Source organism: Saimiri boliviensis, chromosome 15 (genome assembly GCF_048565385.1).
Source record: "Saimiri boliviensis isolate mSaiBol1 chromosome 15, mSaiBol1.pri, whole genome shotgun sequence".
Taxonomy (NCBI): domain Eukaryota; kingdom Metazoa; phylum Chordata; class Mammalia; order Primates; family Cebidae; genus Saimiri; species Saimiri boliviensis.
The window spans coordinates 65,778,215-65,788,497 of record NC_133463.1 but is presented as its reverse complement, the minus strand read 5'-3'; positions in this window follow the sequence as shown (position 1 = coordinate 65,788,497).

The following is a 10,283-nucleotide window of genomic DNA, read 5'->3' as shown; positions in this document are numbered from 1 at the left end:
AATAGATTATTTTGTCGAAGGAAAACAAATGTAAGGCTCTATCTCCTACAGAAATGAATTTATTTTCTCACTTTTAGCCTTCCATTGGGAAAAAAAAGTATGCCAAACCCAGCCTAGTTATTATTCTGCACCCTTAAGACATATTTCAGTGATGAAGTTGACAAGTTATACTCAGATTTTTCTCAGATATAAAACTGTGCTGTTATAAAGAGGAAGCCTGTAAGAATCTTTCAAAAGGTAGAATTCAATCATGTAACTCATTAATTCTACACAAAAAAGTCACAACAAAGACAGATATGTATTTTTTTATAATTTAAAAAAGTCTTATAAAAAAAAAGAAAAAAGACCAGGCATGGTGGTTCATGCCTATAATCCCAGCACTTTGGGAGGCTAAGAAAAGTGGATTGTTTGAGTTCAGGAGTTCAAGATCAGCCTGGATAACATGGAAAAACTCTGTCTTTATTTTTAAAAATACAAAAAATACTAGCTGGGTGTGGTAACATGTGCCTGTAGTCCCAGCTATTTGAGAGGCTGAGGTAGGAGGATCACTTGAGCCTGGGAAGTAGAGGTTATAGTGAGCCCTGATTATGCCATTGCCCTCCAACCTGGGCAACAGAGCAAGACCCTATCTCCAAAAGAGAAAAAGAAAAAAAAAGAAAGAAAGAAAACCAAACCAGCTAATGACATTGTTAATAGCAAGAAATATTATTTAAAATAACAGTAGCTTCAAATACAGTGGTATTGGTAGCTCTGTCCTTTTATTTAAAGGAGCTTATGTTAGTTTAAATTATATTAAAATCTTTGAATATTTTAGTTCAAAATGCTTATACACTGTCTATATAGAAAATGAAGCAATAAATTACTTAGGAAATTTCTACTTTGAAGTAAATGTGAATTTCTGACAGCAGGCTCATTGCTTCACTCACTCCACTCCTTCTATGATGGCCTCTTTGCTTTTTTTTTTTTTTTTTTTCCCTTTCATGGAATCTCCTGCCTCAGAGCCTTTGCATTTTCTCTTCCCTCTCTTAGACACTTGTCCCCTAAAGACTCACATGGCTCATCCTTTCACTTTCTTCAGATCTTCACCTTCTGAAGGAGGCCTTCTTTGACTCTGCCATGGTTTGGATACTTGACCTCTCTAAACTTCCTATTGAAATATAATTTCCAATGTTCAGGGTGGGGCCTAGTGGGAGGTGTTTGACTCATGGAGGTGGATCTATCATGAATGGCTTGGTACCATTTTTGAGGTAATGAATGAGTTCTCGTTCTATTAGTTCCTAACAGCTGGTTGTTAAAAAGAGCCTGGCACCTTGCTCTTTCTCTCTCACTTTTTTTCTCACCATATGATCTTTGCACATGCCAGCACCACTTCTCCTTCTGCCACAAATGGAAGCAGTCTGAAACTCTCACCAAAAGCAGATGCTGACAGCATGCTTTTTGTACAACCAGCAGAACCATGAGCCAAATAAACCTCTTTTCTTGTAGAACCTGCAGAACCATGAACTGAATAAACCACTTTTTAAATTAATTATCTAGCCTCAATTCCTTTATAACAACACAAAGACAGATGCCCTTAATATTCTCTACTCCCATTCCCTGCACTACTTTTCTTCATGTATTTATCTCTTTCTAATGCATTGCATTTATCTTTCTAATGTGTTACATATTTTACTTTTTTATTACAATTCAGTAAGTATGTATTGCATTGATCAGTAAATGAAAGGAAGGAAGGTAGGGATCCCAGTGACGTACATTTTACTTGAGTGGCTTTGTAGGCATTTTGTGGCTCTGAGTCTACAATGCTGGTGGCAGCTTCTTACTCCAGTTCATAGCTAAGGAGGTGTGATGCTGGAATCAAGTGTTTGGAATAGTGTCTTCCTGACTCCCCAGCTTTCTGAAGGTTGCAGAGGTAGCCCTTTCTTGGGTGAGCTAGTTCTTGGTCGATATTCTGGAAGTCGATCTTGGAGACATAGCCTAAAACCAGCTCTTCCCCATGATTAAACTCTTTCTTCTCAGATTAGCCTAATGTTTCCTGTTACCTACAACAGAGCCCCAATAATAAAGTATTATATCCCCCATTTTACAACAAGAAAACCAAGTATCAGGAACATTAAATGAAAACAATAAGTCAAACCCAAGTTTATATGATCCCACAAACAAAATGAACAGTAAGATATTATAAAGGATATGGACAAATAGCTAGACAGAATACATTCATAAGGCAAGGTATGTAGGAAGGGGAATGAGGTTTCCATGCCCTCTGTGGGTGTGCTGCCCTCCAGACACTTCCACATGTTCAGCAATCCAGAAGCCTTTCTGAACCCTGTTCTTTTGGGGTTTTATGGAGGTTTCATTACATAGGCATGATTGATTACTTTGTTAGCCATTGGTGATCAATTTAACCTTCAGCCTTTCTCTTCTGCTTGCAGGAGTTGGGGAGTAGGGCTGGAAAGGCTGAAGCTCTCAACTCTCTAATTATGCCTTTCCAGTGACCCCCATCCTGAAGCTACCTAGGTGCTCTTAACCACTGTTATCTCAGTAACAAAAACAAACAAAAAAAAAAAAACATGCTTATCACTCAGGAGATTCCAAGGATTTTAGGAGCTACATGCCAGAAAATGGAATGAAGATCAAATATCTATTTCACAAGATTACAGAACAATTCTAGATTCCTCTGCCAATGGCTCAGGATATTTAAAACCTACTCAGTCCAGGAAATTCCTCTTGTAATCCTCAGAAACATAGATTTTTGGAACTAATGATAAATGTGTTCTTTCCAGCCCAGCTCTCTTTCTGGAATTCTTTGCATCTGCTAACAATGCCTATTAAGGGTGCTTCCAAAGACAATAAAATCTTGCTGCTCAATAGTTCAGGGTTTGGCATCACGTATAATGTATGATATTTTAGGAATGTTCAAGAAACATTGCAGTGGAAAACTCAAATTCAGTCACAAAAGAGGCTCTTTGGTTATAAAACATTCATTGTGGGTTTACAATCTATATTAGAATCAAATCTTCTTTCATCTGAAACTGGCTTGTTTTCCTGTTCTGATTATTCAGTTGATGACGTGATTCGGGACAATCAGGGGCTGAGAATCTGGTGGTTACTTCTAGTCTTTTGCACAATCTAAGGCAACTAAACTCTTTCCATGTTTAGTTATGTTTTGTGCATTTGTGGAGTTTGGTTTTGAAATGGAAACATTTTTTTGAGAAAACCACCTCAGAAAAAAACATGGACAGGGAAAATCCTATCCATTATTTACATAACATTATACAGACAAGCCAAGGACAGGCTGCTTCTCTGAAGAACTAAATCTGGAAACAGATTTCACAATGTAGAAAGCAAATGAAGTTGGAGACAGCAGAGGATAATAGGGCCAATATATTTTGTCTTTTTTTTTTCAGAAATATTTAAAAGTTAGCAATGCAGAGTTATCAAACAATACATGGGTTAATTTTATTGCACTTTTATCATATTGTTTCATTGTTGCTGTTGTTGTTGTTATTGAGACAGGGTCTCATTCTGTTGCCCAGGCTGGAGTGCAGTGGTGCAATCTCAGTTCACTATAGCCTCTGCCAGCCTCTGCCTCCCAAGCTCAAGCAATTCTCCCACCTCAGCCTCCTGAATAGCTAGGACCACAGGCATGCACCATCACACTCAATTATTTGTTTGTTCATTTTGTATTTTTGGTGGAGACAAGGTTTTGCCATGTTGCCCAGACTAGTCTCGAACTCCTGAGCTTAAGTTGTCCCCCAGCCTCAGCCTCTCAAAGTGCTGGAATCACTGGCATGAGCCACTGCATCTCGCCCTGTGTTTTTTCTATTTATTTAAAGACTCATTTTATAAGTTCTTAAAAAGTGGTTCAAAAAAGTACAGAAGAAATGAATAGTCCCATCAAAGTTATAAATTAATAGAGAAATTATATAAAAGTTAATGAAAGATATGAGAGATTCTCTCTTTGCAATTGAAGTGAACATTAAATTTCCACTGGTCAAATAGAAATCAGACCCTAGTAACAAAGAGAATACCCTTTAAGAACTGCAGTTTCCTCTTATTTAATATAATCATTTAAAGATTTAAAAGAGAGGGGGCTAGAGAGAGAGAATAAAATCTTTGTTACCAATATATATTACATTTTTAAGCATTTTAAATTAGAAAATTATAGCTCCAGAAAAAAACTGTTATGTAAGATGTCATCCTCAACATATTACATACTACGTATAAATAAGGAGAATAACTCCCAGAATGCACCAGGAAGATTCAGAGCAGAAGAATTGCTATGAGCGTGCAGGGGTTGGGGAACAACCCTGTGTGTAGTCAGGCATGTATAAGACAATAAAGAAATTTCTAGGAAGAAGTTTCATGTTTGGATCCGTAAGATTTGCTAAAAGTCCCAAATTGTACATTTGTTGACTAATCATTAAATTCCACAGCCAGACACACTGCCACACAAATGATGGTTCAATTAATATCTGTCAAACAGATATAAATTGCTTGATACTCATGAAGTCTACTGAATGCAGATGGACCTATCAACTCCTTTCTTCTTTCTTCTTGTCTAAATGGTGAAAGAACAAGCACCATATTCTGACCATGAAGCAACAAGACAGTCTAAGGATGCTAGTGCAGAAAGATGCAAAAGAGGTAGGTCTTTGAAGAAATCAGGGAACTGCTTCTCTGGATAGTTTGTTATATGGCATTATTAAATGTTTTTAGGCTGTTCATAGTGGCTTACACCTGTAATCCCAGTACTTTAGGAGGCCAAGGCAGCAGATCATCTGAGGTCAGGAGTTTAAGATCAGCCTGGCCAATATGGCAAAACCCTGTCTTTACTAAAATTAGCCAGGCATAGTGGTGTGCCCCTGTAGTCCCAGCCACTTGGAAGGCTGAGGCAGGAGAATAACTTGAACCCGGGAGGCAGAGGTGGCAGTGAGCCAAGATCGTGCCACTGCACTCCAGCCTGGGCAACAGAGTAAGACTGCATCTCAAAAAAAAAAAAAATGTTTTTATGCTTTATTTCTGAAATCTGTTATTCAGGTCATTTATTACATACAGCAGAAAGCATTTCTAATTGATTTATTTCTTTTTCTCTTCTTTTCTTTCTTTTTAGTAATAGCAGTGAATGCAGCTCCCAACTTATGTACTTCTATTGCTATACTTCTAGGAGAAATTTTTATTTTTTCGAGATCCTCAAAAATATACCCACTCTGATTTGATATCTCCTTCACCACAGCAGCCTAAAACAAAACAAACAAATAAAATCACTTGCTTCTTTATAGCTGCAGTTCATCCTTTCATCGAACATTCTACCAATTCAGACTTACATACTTAATGGTGTAGGATCTACTTTTGACCTTGTCTTTGGATCTGCTCCAAGAGAAGTTATTGCTTTGGAATTTTTTTGGCTCATAGATTCGTATTATCCTCAACATATCTTTTTAAAATTTAACTAAATCATTGACATTAAAATAATTGTAACTGTTCAATTTAAATCAGGTTTTCTGGTTTAGCTATTACTGAGCTTTTGTCTTCAAAGTAATCACACTGCTACCCTGTATTGTATAAATAATCACCTCTAAAATTTTCCCTAATAAACCATCTTTTTTCTGGATTCTTCCCTCAAATAATCACAAGTTATCATCTGTGCCAGTTATCAATTTATAGCATCCCAATTCCAAACCTTTGTCTTGCTTTGTGATACAGGAGCTAGGCTATGTAAAGATTTCTCTTTTGTCAGTGGGTGCAATGTTAGGTTTTGTCAACAGAGAGCAGAAGAGGGACATTGCAGGAGGACGGAACTTTACCTGAATTTTGTGTGCCTTTTTGTTCCCATAGCACCTGACAGCAAGCGGTGTGGGACACCCAGTGGCATTCGTGCTCTAGCAAGTTTTGCCAGCACCACTGTAAATTTTGTTAGCTCCTTGGTGGGTGGTTTCCCAGTGAGTCTCACCAGCATTCCAGAGGCCTGATTCCCAGTTAGTTCAGTGGTAACCCCAACGGGCAGTTTCCAGCCACCCTGACCTTTGGGACCTCAGCAAATTTCTCTGCCATGAAGTGGCCCACAGCCTCTCCACGGGAGTTTAGATCTCAACGTTGGTGTCCTTGGGAGTCTTTTCCTTCCGTGAGTACTTGGCCTCAGCTACAGAGGTAATAGTTCCTTCCAATATCCACTATTATTGTATTCTGTAGACTTCTTCTCATTGTTTCATAGTTAATCCTATTATTAGTTAACTGTTAGTTCATTATAATAATTCTTTATATTTGAAATGTTCTTTCAAGTTACTGAGAAGTTTCTATCTCCTGACTGTAACCTGACTGACATGTGTCCAAGAGGTTCATAGGAATTCTGCATGGGGTTTCAAGGACATTTGTCACAAATATCAGGAGCTTACCACATTCCAAACTAAATTAACCTACATGGTGGTATGTAAGGCATGTAAGGTCAAATAATCTAGTACATTAATTAATCAACATATATTATTTTGCAAAGATCCAGGAATCAGAAAAGACTCAAAGGAATTCAATTTCTATTGTGGTAGACTTCTTTAAACCAATTAACATGTATTTTAATTGTGTCTCTAAGACATGATTTTAAAGATCAGCCTGAGAATTAAATTGTACATCTAAATGCTTTAATGTTTGGGGAAGTGTTTAGATACCAGAAGTAGACTCTACTGTTGCTTACAACTCAAGAGTTTGAAATATTTTTTTACTTCTACTAACACTGAACATATAGACAAACTACTTTTTTAACCTAGGTACTTTCAACCCACATACAACTGAATATCAGGATATTTAAATTTTTTAAGCTTATGCTATTCTTTCTCAAGAATGACTAATAGTGGAGAAAATGCTTAAAAATAATATATCTGATAAGGTATCTAATGTGGTATAGGATTTTCAACATATTGAAAACTCATACATCTCAACAATCAAATGACAAACAACCCAATTAAAAATGGGCAAAGGATGTGCACAGAGATATTTTTATAGAAGATATAAAAATGGCCAAGAAGCACATGAAAAGACACTCAATATTATTTAGTCATTTGGGAAATGCACATTAAAACCGCAATGAGATGCCATGTTACATCCACTGAGATTTTTTTTTTTTTTTTTTTTTTTTTGGAGACTGATTCTCACTCTGTCACCCAGGGTGGAGTGCAGTGGTGCAATCGCGGCTCACTGCAAACTCCGCCTCCCAGGTTCAAGTGATTTTCCTGCCTCAGCCTCCCAAGTAGCTGGGATTACAGGCATGTACCACCATGCCCAGCTAATTTTTATATTTTTAGTAGAGACAGAGTTTCACCATGTGGGCCAGGCTGATCTCCAACTCCAGACCTCAGGTGATCTGCCCACTTCGACCTCCCAAAGTGCTGGAATTACAGGTGTGAGCCACTGCACGTGTCCTGAAATGGATTTAACTTTAAAAAACAGAAAGTAACAAGCGTTCGTAAGGATATGAAACACTGGAGCCCTGATACATTATTAATAGGAATGTAAAAGGTTGCAGCTGCTATGGAAGAGTTTGGCTGTTCCTCAATGAGTTAAACATAGAATTAGCCTATGATACAGCAGTTTTACTCCTAGATATATACCCCCGAAAAACTGAAAAAAGATGATCAAACAAAAATATTTGTACACAAATGTTCACAGAAACACTGTTCATAGTAGAGAAGTAGAAACAGTGCAAATGTAGAAATGGCCAAAAAGTAGAATGTCCACAAATTAATGAATGCATGAACAAAACGTGGTAGACCCATTTAATGGAATATTATTCTGCTATTTTGAAAAATCATGCTTCAACGTGAGTGAAACTAAAATGTTACATGTTTTAGAGCAACATCCTGCACATGCTGCAATGTGGATGAATCTAAAAAACGTTATGCTAAGTATATTAGTCCATTCTTGCATTGCTATAAAGAAATACCCTGAGACTGGGTAGTTTATAAAGAAAAGAGGTTTAGCTCACGATTGAGCAGGCTGTACAAGAAGCATGGCAGCATCTACTTCGCTTCTGGGATGGCCTTGGGAAACTTTCGGTCATGGCGAAGGTGACCAGGAAGCAAGCACATCTTAGTGGCTGGAGCAGGAGGCAGAGAGCAAAGCAGGAGGTACTACACGTTTTTAAACTACCAGGTCATGTGAGAACTCACTCGCTATCATGAGAACAGCAAAAGGGAAAGGTACCCTGACAATCCAGTCACCTCCCAATGGGCCCCTCCTCCCACACTGGGGATTACAATTCGACATGAGGTTTGGGCAGGGACATAGATCCAAACCATAGCACCAAGTGAAAGAATTCAGACACTGAAAACCACATATCGTATGATTCCGTTTATATGAAATATACACAATAGGTCAATCCATAGAAAAGCAGCCACCAGGGGCTACAGGGAGGAGGAAATGGAAAGGGACTGCTTAATGGGTTCCCTTTTGGGGTAACGAACATGTGTGGAATAGATGCTGGTGACTGTAACACAAAGTTGTAAATGTATTAAGTGCCTCTGAATTGTATAATTTAAAAATAGTAAAAATGGTGATTTTTATCCTACGTGTATTGTACTGTAATAAAAAGATAGATTATGAGAGGGAAGGAATCGGAGAGGGAAAACATGGACATTACTTTCAGAATTTTCGCTGCAAAGGGAAGTTGATAAATGGTGAAGTGGATATGAAGCCAAGGGAAAGGTTTTAAAATATTGAAGATAGTTGCATTTTTAAATTATTAAGTAGATGCTATTGAATGAATGAACAAATGTATGACTACCAGACAGGCATAGAGAGTGTCAGAGTTCACCTCAGGATGAATAGATGAAGACTGACACTGAATCTTTAGAGCTCTAACAAATGACATCATGACCCACTTTTTTCCACTGACACTCATGGCCCCACCATGCTAAAGAAATGAATTATGGCACTAGGAAAGCAATACAAAATATAGATGACCATGAAAACTAACTGATGCATTGCTTAGAAATGCAGTTAGATTTCACCCCAATTTGTCTTCCTCTAGTGAGACAGTGGATAAAGCTCACTCATATGTGCTAATAGCAAGTTGTGTGAATGAGAAATCCTATTCCAATAGATACATTGTTGGTGAATATATCAGATGAATAACTCATAGAATTAGTTGGTTACATATAAATATGCTCTGATAAACTCGAAATGCTGGTTGAAAATATTCTGTGAATCTTTTCTTAGAAATATTCTTAGAAATCTCCTTATTGATGATTGCCATTATAAAATTGTTAAAATTATTATTCTTGTCTCCATCTAATTATTTCACTTTTCTAAACCCTTTTATTGTGGAGAGTTTCTATAATAAACATATACAAAGGTAGAGAGAGATATATACAAAGGTAGAAAGAAGATTAAAATGATCCTCCATATATGTATCACCCAAGTTCAACAACCATCAACCCATAGCCAATCTTGTTTTGTTCATAACTCCATCCACTCCTTTTCCTACTTCTTGGGAACTATTTCGAAGTAAATTCCAGATAATGTATCATTTTACCTGTAACTATGTTAGTATGTATCTTTCAAGCATAAGGCCATTCTTTAAAAATATATCCACAATACCATTTTCACATAAAAAGTAAATAATAAGTGTTAAATATCATCCCCTTTAACCTGACCTTCCATTATCTAGTTGACAAAGAGTGTGCCCAATGTGAAAACTTATATTCTGCAACTTAAAATTCTATCAGTGGTTCAAGTAATACTGACATAAATTGAATCTAGTTAATTTCAGAAAAAAAAGTACAGTTCATAAAAAAAGAGTTTTATATCAGATGCAATTTAGCCAATGAAGAGTAATCAATTCTGGAAAATCCAGAGAAAAAAGGCTGTAGCTAGCACTACTCGGTAGTGTATCAAAGAGGAAAGGTGCTAACTAGAAAATTCTATCCACCTACCTATCTATCCTGATCATTTTATTGAGATGTTCAGTGTCTGCCCTATACAGACTTAGCATGGCCAAAGAGAGATGCTATTTGGTTTTAAAGGCAACATCTTGGAGAGAGAGATAATAGAGAGTTTTCCAGGATTCATTAAACCCATCAAAGACTAACCATTTCAGATAAAATGAAATGCTGCCTTCAAAAGAAACTCATATTGTCAGGGAACCAAAAGTCTCCAGATCTTAGAGAACTGTAAGTTTTGAGATTATACATGTAAATTCAGTTTTTCAACTGTGAAGGTAGTGATTCTGAAAATAAACCACATTAAACTGGCCTTGCAAGTATTGATTTACAGGTCTTGATTTTTTTCCCCATAGT